This window comes from Puntigrus tetrazona, chromosome 21, assembly GCF_018831695.1.
Source record: "Puntigrus tetrazona isolate hp1 chromosome 21, ASM1883169v1, whole genome shotgun sequence".
In the NCBI taxonomy this organism is placed as follows: domain Eukaryota; kingdom Metazoa; phylum Chordata; class Actinopteri; order Cypriniformes; family Cyprinidae; genus Puntigrus; species Puntigrus tetrazona.
Window position 1 is genome coordinate 4164089 of NC_056719.1, and position 15460 is coordinate 4179548.

The 15460-nt window shown below is 37.3% G+C and overlaps 1 protein-coding gene across 1 annotated transcript in view; it reads left to right on the forward strand.

Moving 5' to 3' along the window:
• Positions 1 to 15460, forward strand: part of LOC122326660 — a 99895-nt gene that overhangs the window by 57302 nt on the left and 27133 nt on the right. The window lies entirely within an intron of this gene.

Genomic DNA, 15460 nt, shown 5'->3' on the forward strand with positions numbered 1-15460 from the left:
GAGTTTATTTTAAAATAATCTTGCTGAAGCATGCTTGGAAAACAAATGTCCGACTTTCATTGGCTAACATTTATAGAATCTTATTTATTATACTTGTCAGATAACAGTTATTCTGTGACCACTGTGACTCTTTTTTTCTTCATTGACCAAATGGCACTGCAAATACCTTGTCCATCACCGTGCATATATACATATATATATATATATATATAATTTGAGAGAAAAAATAATGCTTTTTTTTTTTTTTTATTTAATGATTTTTCCTTTGTAATTTATGGAGGAAATGACTTTAATCTCAATCAGTTTATGTTGGTATTGTCTGAATCGAACTCCAGGTCCTTTCCACCACACCACCCGACCACATATACTATAAAAGCCATGTCAGATGATAAAATTTGTTTTCCAAGATACTTCTCTGCTAGAAGTGCACTTTTGCAAGTTTTATTTATGCATCCATACATTGTGTAATTAGTGTCAAACCTCTGAAGTGTACATAAGTCATAAGTGCATCATTGTTGAAGGCCGAGGATTTATAGAGGGGTCCTCATGCAATATATAAACATCAACTCTCTAGCAAAACATCTGCCCTCATTTCACAAAAGAAAAAGTGGTAAATGATATTAGGTTGAGTAAAGAAAATGACAGGAAGAGCCCAACAAGTATTCTGACAGGCAATGGCATGAATTATTGACGTGACTGCATGTGTAGCACAAGTAGAGGAGGAGCCCTCTCTGAGACACTGCACCTCCTCTAAAAGCTGAACTGTGGAGGAGGCTGCCAGGACTCTCCCACTACACCCATGAGCCTACAGAATAGGAAATCCAAGCCTACTGGATCACACATCCTCTTATTTAGTTAGCCTTGCCTGGTGAACTGGAATTTCCAGACGCTTTTTTCCAGCCGGACTACAAGCATACAAACTCTCAGGCGTGTGTCCTCAGTGCCGCTGCAGATTCATTGTGATCAAACGAGCCTAGAGGACCGACAGTAACTAGGTAGGAGATTAGTGAAGGCTTTATTGAGCACACCATAGTGCCGAATGATTTTAAGGCAGTTCCTTTCTTGGCACCACTGACTCTCTGTGAATAATTCCACGACATTCCTGCAGCTATACAGAAAACTAGAACAATGGTACACATAAAATGCGTTTAGTATCGGAGCGAAGATCCTTGTTCTTCTATCATAGAAAAGAAAACTTAAGACGAATCGTGGAGATAGCCTTTCAAGACCCCATCCAAAGAAAGCTACCCTGTTCATTTCAATTCACTCTCTGAGAACAACGCCGATCTTGCATACGCAATAAAATATGCACCAGTGACCATAGCTATGTTGTGTGCAAGTCATTAAAATCTTAAAATCTCTTTAGAAATCCTCAGGGCTTTGATCTGATCCACTACTGTATCAAGAGTTTAAATGAACGGAATATGTGTCTCTGATCTGCGAATACAAGAGATGTGAAAAGTAGGGATGCATTGAACTACACAGGATCAGACGGCCAAGAGGAACCTGTGATTTAATAATGACAGTAGAGGATAGACTTCGTAAAGCGCTGAGCTTCACAGGTCATGGATTGAGCGTGTGTTCTTGGGGCTGACAGCTATTCTGAGGGGAGGGCTGTCTGTGTTGAAGTGAGGTAGCTTGCAGGGGACTGTGAAGATCGCATTCTCCCACACAGGATCGTCCACCGCCGCAGTGGTGGGCTGCCATAGCACGTAAATATCCTGGTAGCCGGCTCATCCCGGCTCTGATACTGGGATCTCTTCAGGTAAGTACATGCAAGGTTCCTCCGCTTGCGAGCGCCCAGTGTTGATTTTAGAGAAGACGCGCTGGCTAGAGGAACGCAGAGGCAATTTCTGCCGACGGGCGGAGGGGGAAAAAAACTTGAGATGGAACGCCTGGGGCATACTTCCGGTACCGCCCGCAGCGCATCAATCGCGATTGATGATACGGTTGTCGCGGAATTGTTACGATTTCCAAGACGCCTCACGCCATCCGGCAGAGCGTATGCGCAGGAGGCGCTGCGTAAAACACCGAGATGAGGAGTGAGTTAATGAGCGGGCTGCTGGACTGTACCTGAGCTCCCATACTATACCACTCGCCTGGAGGGTTCATGCAAAGGTAAAGAGACTCTCAGTCGCTCAGAGTTGGGCTCCAGTAGTGCCTGCAAATGGCTAGTGTGAAAATTCCCCACACCTGCAGCCAACCAGCTAGCACCAGTGTTATGCCACTCAGTACAAAAAAACAAATAAATAGTGCAAGAATTAGATTTTAATAATCAAATGTCCTGCTTGTGTCTGAAAGAGAAATTTTAGTTAAGAAGTGCATGTTTCTATTGTGGTTTCTGTTTGTGCAATGGGCCAGAGGGACTGTGTAATATTAACAGTATCTTTTCTTGAGAATATTTCAGAGAAAATTAAATAGTAGTTAAAGTAGATTATGAACATTTAATAAAGATGCTGAATATCTGGTATAAATTGGTTTTAAATATCTTATAATGAGCTACTCATTTCACACATTAGACGCCCCGGAAGTACAGTAAGGCAAACATCATCATGGAGATACAGCTACAAATGCGAGCACGTAAGAAATACAAAGTCACTTGTTGTTAAAATAAGATGTAGTGCATATGAGACTGCTAAGAGAACTAAAGTAGTATTAAAGGAGTACTGCAAGAATATTTGGGCAAGTACTGACTACTTGTTTGCATGTGAAAGCTTACATTCCATTCTGTGTGCATCTTAGAGTAATGATGTTTAATGAGCATAATGTTTGATTGTTCTGAAAGCAAACCAACTGAACTTTTGGTCATGATTTTGCTAAATGTGTGTTTGCACAAAACCGCAGACTGTGCACACAAAGATTGGTCTATTACACTGGGTACTGAGGATGCTGGTAGTTCGGATAATAACACCACGTCCACAGACAGCCATCAAAATGGTCAACTAATCTCTTGAGTAACTGCCCAAATAACGCTCAACATCACAAAATGCTGACTAATTGCTCAGGCAAACTGACAAAATAAGACTTTAATCATCTATTCAAACTTATAATTCATTCAAAATGAATTAAACATTGAACAGAATGATGATATTATAAACGTTACTTTATTTTACGTTTAGAATCGTTATAAAAATCATGATTCTATTTTAAAAAAACAAAAACAGCATACCAGTTTATCCAGAATCGCATAGCCTCTAACCACAAATGAAGCAAGCTTGGGCTGTATCATCTATAAATGCTTCTCTTCAGCTGACTGTGTAATAGTAAAGATAAAGACAATCGTGATAGTAACAACACAGACCATATTGGCACAAAGTGGCATTTCAACCAAATATTAGCTGAGGGTGTTAATACTTAGTATCTCAGGACATTTTCAAGACTTATTTTCCTAGTCTTCTTCTCAAAAGTTTCTGTTTGCTGTCATAATACTAAATCTATTAGATGCAATTTTATTTAATTTAATTTGATCATATTTAAGTTGTTTGTAATGAATTTAAATATTTGTGATCATTCTGGTCTTACTGTTCTGAGTTCTTCCTGATTGTCCCCAGCCATCCCAGTGAGCTCCAACAGCTGCTCCATCTCTGCCATTCCCACCCCGCCCTTCGGTAAGTCCACTGACCCTTCTCTCCCGTGGACAAAGAGAGAAATGAAGAGGTTTAGATGACGCTACAGAGGAGGACTGAATAGTAGCACTAACAATCATGCTGCAAACACTTCTCAGTGAAGCTCCATTTAAACGCTTCCATCTCAATCGCGGAGGCAAAGGAGAGGAAAGAAGTGCGATGTTATTTCTCCAAAGCCATGGAAGAACAAAATCACAGAGATTCACTCAATCGCATGACATCTATTCGATACGCATTACAGTGACATTGCTTCTCGGGAGAATAATCAGATCATATACTGGCTGGTCTGATGCCAGAAAGGTCGAATGAACTAAATCTAGACTAGGGGATGAAATTTCTGCAGAAATATTCACTTTACCACTAAAACACCTCTGTTCCACAATCATTAGGCAAAATTTAAGTACTTGAGTCTGTAACTACTTGAGAAGATTTGGGTGAACTGTGTTTCAGCAGAATGCTAATGTTCAGAGGTATTCACGTGAGCCTGGTGAGCCATGAATCAACAGAGCCCAATACAGCCTGCAAGTCACAGCCATTCCAGAACCACCAAATCCCTAACCAGGAGGGCCGTAGGGAATACATCTGGAGATTGGAAAATGTCAATTGGTTAGGATTTTTTTTATTTCTGATTGAAGTTGGGACGCTTGTTTTGTTCCTGCCATGAGCCATGCTAGACTCCTATTTTAGCTCTGCAACATCAAGAGAGGAGAAGTTATCCTCATACAGCAAAAAGACTCTTACAGCATCTTAAAATGACTCATATTATGTAATACAATTGTTATAGAAAGATATAGTAAATATATATATATATATATATACATATATACATATACATATATATATAATATATATATAAGATTTTACTGCATTAAGTGGCTCATTTTACAAGTGAGGACGTCTAATGTCTCTTGTAATTGCAGTTAGTGTTAAAAATAAAGTTTATCTCAGACTTGTTATCAAACCAGCAAAAGCCAGAGTTTGGGGAAAGTTTCGACTGTTGAGACTAGTTGTGGAACAAAGCAGATAAGAAAATAAATCAGCAGTTGAGACGACAAAACTGAAAGCTCAGGAATGAACACTGACCTGACCTCTTCATGCGGTGGAATATAAAAACAGTCTCTTTAAAAAGAGATCTAGCTGTAGGAATAATGCGGATACTGTGGACTATTGTCACAGGCACAGAAAGACATGGAGGAAGGCCTATGGGAGGTGAGACGGTGTTGGTGTACTGTCCTAACCTGAAAACAGTTGACTGCTTTCCTATTGAGTTTGTGAATATACATATTTTTATTACTATTTCAACGTGACTATGGGTCCTATATTTAATATATAGCTTGTGGGGATATACATGTCTGGCTTCAGCCAGCATTGACTCACACTCACATTAGCACAACTGAATCCTGTAAAGGTCAAGCACTTTATCCAAATAATCAGTCAGTTACTAAGAGTGCTTGGTAAAGGTTTGCATTCTAAACTTATTGTTTTCTTACTGTGAGATCATTCTTTCATGTATTGATTGAGTATAAAGGTGAGACAACCTGTCTACTGGAAAACGTCATAATGAATTTGCGACTTATATATACGAAAATACATTTAAAACATCCTTATATTCAGAGATACAATGCATTCAAAATTTGACTTTCCAAAGAACGTAAAATGCACCTTGCATGCATGCCAACCTGTTAGGGATCACATCCAATCTTGAAACTGCATATATAAAATAATTCTCTGTTTCATAGCTTATATGAGTTTATTGTTTAATAGTTGTGTAATTTATGTTTACTCCCAAACTGTTTCTAGTGTGTTCTTCTCTTGCTCTCTAGTTACCGACGAAGGTTTTGCCCATTTCTGTACATATATTTATACAATTTTTTCATACAAATATTGACCATTGCATTTTATATCAATCTATTTAAAAAGGGAAATAGATCATCTTGGTAATATAGGAATGGCGAAGCATGGTAGCACGCTTTTGAAAGGAAATGTACACTTACTCAATGTGCTAATGCAATGGATCATCCTGATGACAAACAGAAAAGTTTAATTAATTTGATTCTAAGATCAGCTAATGTATCAGGGGGTAATTGTGCGCTTTCAGAAGCAATAATGATATTTAGTTGTTGGAAAGTTGATGATTAATGACTCTATGGATATACCAATGTGCTGTATACTTGAGACTGTCAGTCATATTAAAAGTCACTGTACTCAGCAGTTTTCTCTCTGTTTAAGACAAATACAGCCATGGCAGCAATAATAGCTTTCATAATCGTGCTATTAGTGGACACAGCCACTCAACCTGTGACACTGTGTGCCATTAGAATGAGCCTTTCAGCCAATCAAACATAATGACTTGGTTACCAATAAATATCAACACTGAGCGCTGGCGCTGGACTGAGATCTCCAAACATCAAATTAAAGACTTCAAGTTGAGGCTTGAGTAGACAGTATTAGTCTGTGAGGTGAAGAATTTTAATTCAGCCGCCACTGTTACAGTAGTATCTGACTCACAACTGGAGTGGCTCAACACACAGAATTCAGGCTCCCAGGCTCGAATGAAACAAACTGCACCCTAGCCCAAACTTTCAGAACAGTGCATACTGAAATATTACTGTGGAACTATATCTGTAATGCATTGATAAATTTTCTTACTCCGCCACTGATGCTGGAGAGCAATGAAAGTGATAGACGAAATCCCACTGATCCCCTTCTAACAACTAAAATTGTAAAGGGGATGACTGTCAGCTATAACACCTTTAACATTTAATTTCTGAGGAGATTTATCTAAAAATTATTTTGTAATCACTGCAAACATTGAAATCTTTAGTTGATCATGGAGCCCGATCTTGTTTTTCCAAAGAATGGTTCATAGTATGTGTCTGATCAGATGTCCTTTAAATTACCATTTTAATGCTCGCAAACAAATGATACTTCAACTATGTTCAGTGAAGTGTTATGCTAGTCGGTTCCAAACATTCCTAATCCACGTAAATTGATAAGCAGTAATTTCATAATAAATGATTTTTCTTTTGAATCGCCAAATCCCGCTTCGCAAACCATCCAAATATACTATGACGCGTCCGCATGAAGCATGCGCGCTGCGCACCGACCTAAAGCACCGACCTATCAAATGTGGTCCAACGGAGGCCCAAGCAATGGCTATTCACCCCAAATCCTGCGCCCCCGCGATGTCAGAGAGAGCTTGAGGCCAGTGACATGTCAAAGGGTCATCGCCTACCTATGATGATGGGATGGATAGGGTTGAATCTAATGCAAGAGGCTTGGTCTTCTTGACACCACTTTTATTGGCAGATATTCTCGCACGTTAATATGGAGGGTTTGAACATATGGACTTAAGAGAAATGGAAAGAGAAGGTAGTTTAGTTACTGCATTAATGAAAGAAGGAGTGTCTGCTTGGATGTTTCTGTGTGTGAAGTGACATTAGCACTTCATAATGTATTCTCTGTTTGGCCTCTGAGGCTGTGCTAGCCTCAGATGTATCTGAAGTGAAAAGGCCAGATTGAAGACATTCATGTATGAGCACAAGAACACGTGTGACATGGATATGCAAGAACGGCATCATTCAAGTGAGGACATCATTATTTGTGTTATAGTATATAGAGGTATAATTATTTTCAATAATTAATTAAATAAGAGAGCAACAATATATGTTACATTTTAGGCTGATATGTATTATATTATGTTTTTAGGGAATATTTTTAATATATATGAAGCACGCTTTGCTGTTTATGAAAAAGTTTGTACTGTGTTTATGTTGTGTTCCTCAAGAAATACAGATTAAACTGTCTTGCATGACAAAATGCACTAGGGATGACAGTATCCATCTTCACATCTGTGCAAAAATCAACATGAGAGGATGGAGGAGGGATGCAAGATTGCACTCCATCATCCGCTGTCAGTCTGGTGTATCATGCCCACCTGCCAGTAGATGAAAGACAGTGGCATGAGAGTGGGGAGATAGGATAGGCTTTGATACTTCATTAGTAAATATTTGCTGGCAGTATGGCTCTGGTAATTAGTTAGCGTAGTGTGAATCTATCTAACAGACTGATGATATTTGGGCAGCTGATTTGAGTGATGTAGAGGGAGACGACGATGCTGGGGTATTTATTGATAGTCAAATGTAAGAGTATACTAGATTTTAATATACATTTTGATATGAGCCTGGAAGGAAGAAAGCTTCTTTTAAAGATTGTAGAACCCGCATAGCCTGTGTTTTGACAGCCAAGATATGTTGTTAATATTTATTTTGTAGGCTTGCTCTGGTAAATGAATTTTTCGTGGCATTTGAAATAGCGCTGAGGCAGCCGATCAAGGCAGATCTGGACCTATCCCTGCAACACTAGTGTGATATTGGCAAACACAAATCACATAGTGTCCTATCTCATTGAGATAAAGAAGGTGCTTCCAAATGAGCTTTCTCTGTTACTTTACAAACAATTATGTGTATGTATTTAATATAAATTTTGTTTATTTGTTTATTTTGCTTTTTGTTTTTTTATTGAATGTAGTATATTTCGCAGAAAATGTCTGTCAGACCTGAGTGGTACATACATTTCCATAGTTCCAATCAAATCTTCTTTTATCTTCAGATATATTAGTTTCTAATAGGGTTTTAAAATATCTAGTGTTCTCCAATACTATTTGACGTCTAAAAATCAAATCAATATGCGTAAAAATCTTTATTAAACTAAATAGATTATTTGTAAGTGCTCTAGAAGCTTGTCATCCTCACTGCAAACTACTGCCCATTCCACACTTTAGATCATTAATAATTCTTGGCCTCTATGTTGCCACAGCCTCCAAGTTCCACTAAATATCAATGAGATTTAAACTGAAGATGGAACATCTACTCAAGAACATTCTATAACCAATCCCTGAACAAAACTCCACCTAGATTTAGATGTACGTTTTAAGAGATTACTTTCCCATGGAGTCCATTGATCACTGCTTCAGTCTCTGCACTGGAAATATCCTAATCTTTGGCAAACAGCCTCCTGTAAAGAATCTGTGTATGATGGGCCTTTCATGGCCAGCCAATATTTCAATTTCCTAATAAAGAAATGAAACATGGAGCCATGTTTGACAACTGAGATGGTGTCTCATGTTAATAAGCTTTTTGCACTGTGACATACTCCTGATACATAGTTCAGAAAGTTCCAGTTTGGTCATAAATCATTAAAATCAGATCTATCTAGGTCTACATAAATTTGGTGTCCTTGGTAGAATCGAGGGTTTTTCTATTGTTCTGATTTTTATTCTTCTGATAAATGCATTTCTTCAACGCCCCGAAGTTGTTCACGCTATAACTATAAATAAGGGGCCAAAAGTGCTTCTGTGTTGTTTACATCTTCTCAATTTTTGTGTTTGAGGTCTAAAGACTTGACTTAAAGTGCAGTTTAGGCCTAAAATGACTAAGGTCCAGGTCTTAGGTAAGAAATGTTAGAATGCTTGAAATGTAGTCCATGACACCAGAGGCCCAACTTCAGCCTTGTGATACTACAAGATTTTTTTTAAATAATTACAACTTCTAAATGATAAGATTTAACTGGTTGAGTAAATTATATATTTTGCTTTCTTTTCTACAAAAAAGTATTCTTGTAGAGGCTGCAAAGTCGATATTCACTGATGTCACATAGACTGCTCTTAATAACATATTTTCTATGGAGCTGGGAACATTTCTAGTTTTGTTGTTGTCTTAGATACTGATAGTCATCAAAAGATTCCTAATTTTATGTTCTGTAGATGATCGAAGGGTTCATGTTTTGGAATGCCATGAGAGTAATTAATGACATTGGAGTAATCTACCACAAATTTTCATTTTAGTGAATTCAACCCTTTAGTCAAATAATGTTGAATAGGTTGAATAATTATGAAAATTCAAAACATGACATTATATGTTACATTGATACTTATAAATATATTACATTTATAAAGGCAATTTAAAATGATGTTTGTAAATGCCACTGTCTCTGCTGGATTTACATTTATAAAAATAAACTGAAATTTGCTTTAAAATCATTTGGGGAAAATACACTTCTGAAACCATTACTTAAAAAGGGAACTATGATTCTCAGAAGTTGCTGACATTGGTACCTCGTGGCATTACAGTAAAGCATTCGTTATTTGCTCATGCAGAATAGAGTGTGGTATTGTGATGAATAAGCTGCATTGGTTTCTGTAGAGGGCAGGTGTAATGAGCCCATCAGAGCATGTAAAGTTAGTACACAGTGATAGCCATATAGCACGGTAGTTTAAAACCTATTTAGACTGCAAGATTGACAGGTGTAAGCTCTGAGGCCGTTTGAGATAAGAGCTCTTTGAGACCTGCTGTGTGATTTGAGACTCACTGCCACCGAAGGACAGCATAGTGTATGTGTGTTGGTTTGTCTGTGTGCTGCAGTTTGTGTGTGCAGTTTAGCATCATATAGCATCCACTGTCTGGCTAAGTGTTTATTTTCAATAGCAAATTATTATACCATCATATGTGCTGTGTGGAATATCCTTGTAATCATATACACAACTGCTGAGACAATAAAGTAATTCGTGTCATGACAGTTAGCTTAATGGCACTTTTTGCTAGTTTACTGAGACTCCTTAGTGAAGAGGTTGATGCTGGGGAGGCATTAGTAAGGCTAGTAAAGGGACATTTCAGATAATTCCCTATTATGAAACAATTCTCGGCATGAACTGACCATTCATTTTGCCTAAAGAACATTCTACTGCTGGCATCCAGTGCTGAGAGGCTAATAAAACTGCCTAAATAAAGAAGAACTAAAATGTTGGTACTTAAAACTTTCACACAAGGTCTTGTTTTGTTAATCATTCAAAGTTACATAACATTACTAACAAAACTACTCACTTGAATGAATCGGCTGTTCAATACTATATATGAGAAGGAGAGGATCACTGGCACATTGTTGTTTTAAGATAAAAGAATCATTTTTATTTATATTATTAGTAATACATGGTCGTCTTATTTAATTTTGATGAATGGGTGAGATGATATATATATGATATAGCATTATAGCCACTTACAGCTCTAATCTGATAAATATGAAAAATTAGCTTCAGAACTTCATGACTCCTACTGCTGTGTTTGTATTTAGAGTTGGGTAGGCTTCTTTACCTTTCTATCAGTGGTGACAGCTGCAAAAGATAGTAGAGGAGTATGGAGCCCAGGCCACATCTGTCACTGTGTTTCTACCCAAAGGCACAGAGGAGACTCCAGATAGAGCATGTACTGTCACATATTAGCTAAGGCATTATCTAATCAGAATCCCTTCCACTTTTTTGGAAATAGGTTTCATTCTCCAACCCAGAGCATGTTGCTATACTGCTTTATCTTTTAATCTATTCAGCTGACTTTAGTAGCACCACCAGTAGCATTATGGCCGTCAAAATTACCAATGAGCCATTTGCTAAAAAGTGTAGTGTCTACAAACCAGAGCCCCATCTTTAATTCATTCAATGGTATGCAAGATATTCAGAACCTTTGTTCAAATGTGGGCAGTAAGAGTAACTAATGTCTGATTTTAAAGGTAAAATGTACTGAAAGGCTACCATTTGATCAGATCCTTTGATTATTTCAGGAGGTAAAGCTCTAAATAAACCAGACATACAACAGAAAAGAGATCCAATGTTGTTTTACAGCAAAGCACAAGAGCTCTCTGTTGTGAATTAGGGGGATACTGCATCTAAAAATCCACTAAATCCACCAACACGTAAACAAAATGTGCAGTCAAAATGACAGATTAATCTATTATTATCAACCTATGATGTCTGATAATTTAATTTGGTTTGTTGGCGCAAATGCAATTGACAAACTAATTGCTTATTAATAACTGGAAGATAATGTACGCACACCAAATTCAAGAAAACCAAGGCCTGAAATTCACAAAATGGTAGTTATTAGTATAATTTTACTAGTCCTACAAAGTTCTGTGAATTATAATGCAGGAAATCTCACAACATAATACTATAGTTTTAATTTAATGCTATGTGAGAGGGTGAAGACTGAGTACTTTGGGGGACTACTCAAATATCAAATGTTAAGGCTGAGCATAACTTTAGGTCTACAAATGCAACTCTGTTATTTGATGCAATGAGTATGTGAGAAGAAACAGTAAGCATCAATTATAGTCATGTTGGGATGTATCTGTACCAAAACATCCAAACAACAATTGCACCATTGTAGAGAAAATTAGTTCCTGTAAATCAAAATTTAGGTGGAGTAATTTTTTGCTAATGCTGGAAAATATTGTAGTCCTTTATAGTCTTTTTCCAAATGAAACCAGCTATGCCAACTGAAGGATACAACAGGATGCCATTTGAGGCTGGAAAAGGCCGCTGTAGACAGCGCTAGAAATAGTACCATACTCCAGTAGTTTGATCCTAAATTTTGACTATCCAGTCCTGAGCCACAGGAGATGAAGACATCAGGATGGAAGGGATCTCACTCACACGAGTGACATCTATGAAGGGCACTATTTTTTCCAGGAATTCCATTTAGAATAGTACTTGGAGCCCCAGAAACATAAACCTCATTCCTGGTTAGACTACATTACAACCATGTTTCTGTATACAACACTTGCCCTGCTATACCGCTTTTCAAATATCCACTGCAAGCTATGAATAACATTTGCAGAATTAGTAGTGATATTTAAAATATTCTCTCAGAAAAGAGAAAAACATACCTTTTCCTGTGTTTAGTTTGGCATTGTAGTTCAGGAGAAGTACATGACTCCAATCTATTGTTTTCTCGCAGTACCAAGGCAGTGAAGTGGCTGAGTTAACTGAGAGATAATCTAAAGAATACAGAGAGTCTTCCCCATCAGCTGGTTGGTCTTTGTGAGATAAATAGTTTTGCCCATGGTATGTCTCTAAGATTCTAGCATTAAATGAGCTCTAAATATTAGGCTGCCCAATATCTTACTAATTCAGAGATAAGCAGGATTCCCAAACAACCAGGAAATGCTCTTGTCTCAAGATCATTTTATTATTATTATAGCATACAGAAAATTATTAATCAAAATGCAGCTTATGAGCACTGCATTACTTGCAGTTGTATGAGTATTAGTGAGAAAAACACAATACTTAAATTAACTTTAAAGATTGAAACCATACATATTTATACAATTTAGCTTTGATACATCATTTGAGTTTCATTTTTATTTAACTTGTTTATATAACTAATGCATCCAATGATGAAACTTTAACTGTGTCTTTCAAAACATGCATTTGAGTGTATAAGGATTTGCCACTGTATGCAATTTACTGTAATCTAATGTTCTGAGCATCTTCATCTGCTGGACTCTTTTTGTGTTTTGGATTTACTTTGTATTTTTCTAGTAATATATTTTTTTCTCTTGGATCTACCCACCAAAGAGCTACTAGCTATGTATATATTTGAGGTGTTGAGACTTTTCGAATAGTATGAAGGTCCAAACCAGAGCAGCGCTGGCATTATGTTTCGGCGCAGTGCTTGTCTCAGTATCAGAATTACAGCTGAAAGTGCATTTATCAGATAATATATTCTGAGTCACTAATTGAGCGGCCCAAGTACTCTGAATAGAAAATGATTTCATAAAAGAAAATGTCAATTTTGATTCAGTCACAATTTAAAAGGGAGTCCAGTGGGACTTCTAATCTCTAAAGGCATGTTGGCAAATGTGCTTCCAGACTGATAAGTGTCCGTGAATGTTAGCGATAAGATAAGTCCTGCATCTGTTTAGCATAAGGGCTGCAGGCTGACACATCTTCGGTAATTCGTAGCACATGGTAAAGCTATGTTTTTGCAAGGAGCAGGTATATATTTATTACATTCACAAAAATAAAGGTATATGACCCCATTTAGACAAAGGCCCAATTTGAGTATGTGTTTGAAAGTGGCGTTGATTTTGGAGCCAAATCTAAATGGAAACTGGTCTTAAAGAATATATACTGTATGTGATGTTTGTGTAATTTAAGAAATGTTATATGGAGTACAGTGCGGCATACAGATGAAACAAACTGTTCATCTGTCAAAATAAGAGTTTGAATGCTATTCACCCTGGCTGGGCAGAGGAAAATATAAATAAAGAATGAGAGACAGAGACGGATTGTTGTTAGCTACAAGCCGCCGGCGCTGGTTGCAGGATGCTAAGAGACAGGTGCTATTAACACTTTCTGTTTTGATGGGATAGGGAGAAGAGATAAACATTGACTGCTCAGCAGGAGACAATAACACAATGCCTACTTTCCCAGATCCAAACCCCAGAAGAATAATGAGAGGTGAATAATGAGAATAAATGAGAGTGCAGACTTAGAGGGGCAGATGTTCCTACAGGTCATCATAGTGTTAAAAATGTTTGGTTGATTCATTGCATGACTGGTTTAGAGGTTTAGGATTTTGGTTGTGGGGAGCAGGATTGACCTTGTGAATCTTCCCATGTCTAGTGCCAACAAGAAACTGTAGTCCTTTATTGTAAGTTCAAAGATGTTCTAACTAGGATAGAGGAAGAATCTCAGTCAGTAGATAATATTTTATGCATGCGCTTCTAAACCACTGTTACCTATCCAATTTGACATTATAATTGTCATGTGCAACTCCCTTGAAGCAAAAATCTGAATATACTGAAAACTTAAAAAGAAGCTCACTTAAGATATACAATAAAACTCCAGATTCAAAGATTAATAAAAAGTTATTATATTTTATATGATGAAATTGAATTAACATAGGTTCAAACAGGTGAAATACAAATACATGAATGTGGAAAAAAACTCTCTGTCATAGAAAGCCATGTTTGCCAGCAAAAAGAAGTGAATTGATTACATTCTTTGTACTAGCTGTGAATATATATACAGCTGAAGGGTTCTGTCTCCATACTACAAGAAAACCCCACTCATACTATCATTGCATGTTTTCATAAACATAATTTTTATATAATAGTGTCAAATTAATGTATTAAATCTAAAAAGTTGTAATATCTGACCAGTGTGGTACTGTATAGTGACACATACCTGTAGGAATGATATCCTTCAAGTGTCATCCGAATCGTGGTTACCGGGATTGGGAGCTGATGAAATTCAGAAGACCAGTTCAAGTAAAATCTGAATACTGCATTAATTAACTCCTCATACAATAATGAGGAACAATCAACTTAGACATTTCCTTCTGCAATTCCTTACGAAGTCTAAGATACCTACTCAGCCCATCAGCAGCCACTGAAATGAAGTTGGCGATTACTGTCCAAATCATCTTCTGCCATTTACCTGTAATGTAGTGAGTACAACAAATAAATTTAATGAAACTAGTCACAAACTATATCCATAACTACTGGGGTTTGTAAGATATCTTTACTGTCTTTTAAAGAAGTCTCTAACGCTTACTAAGGCTGTATTTATTTAACTGACAGCAATTCCTGTGAAATATTATTATAATTAAACAGCCACAATCAATACTGTACATTACGGCACCAGTAGGCATGGTAATAAAGCATTACTAAGTTATATTATAATTTGTATATTTTTGTCACTTCCTCCCTGATTTATACCAAATTACAGGATTTGTGTTTGTCCCAGCTTATTCTGCTGCTGTAAATAGGCTGATCTGTCCTTCTTCTTAGGTTGCAGCACTTCTGCATAGTTGGCCAGAGTAATCCTACAGCCACCAGGTGTGATAGATTATGGATGTCTAAACACACATTCTCTGATGTTGTGTTAAAGATGAATTCTGCAACCTGGGCCTTTTAAGGTGAAAAGATAAGCATGCCACCTCCCTGCTGAGTAATTCATCTGAAGGCGACAGATGAAACACTCAGGAGCACATCTGCAA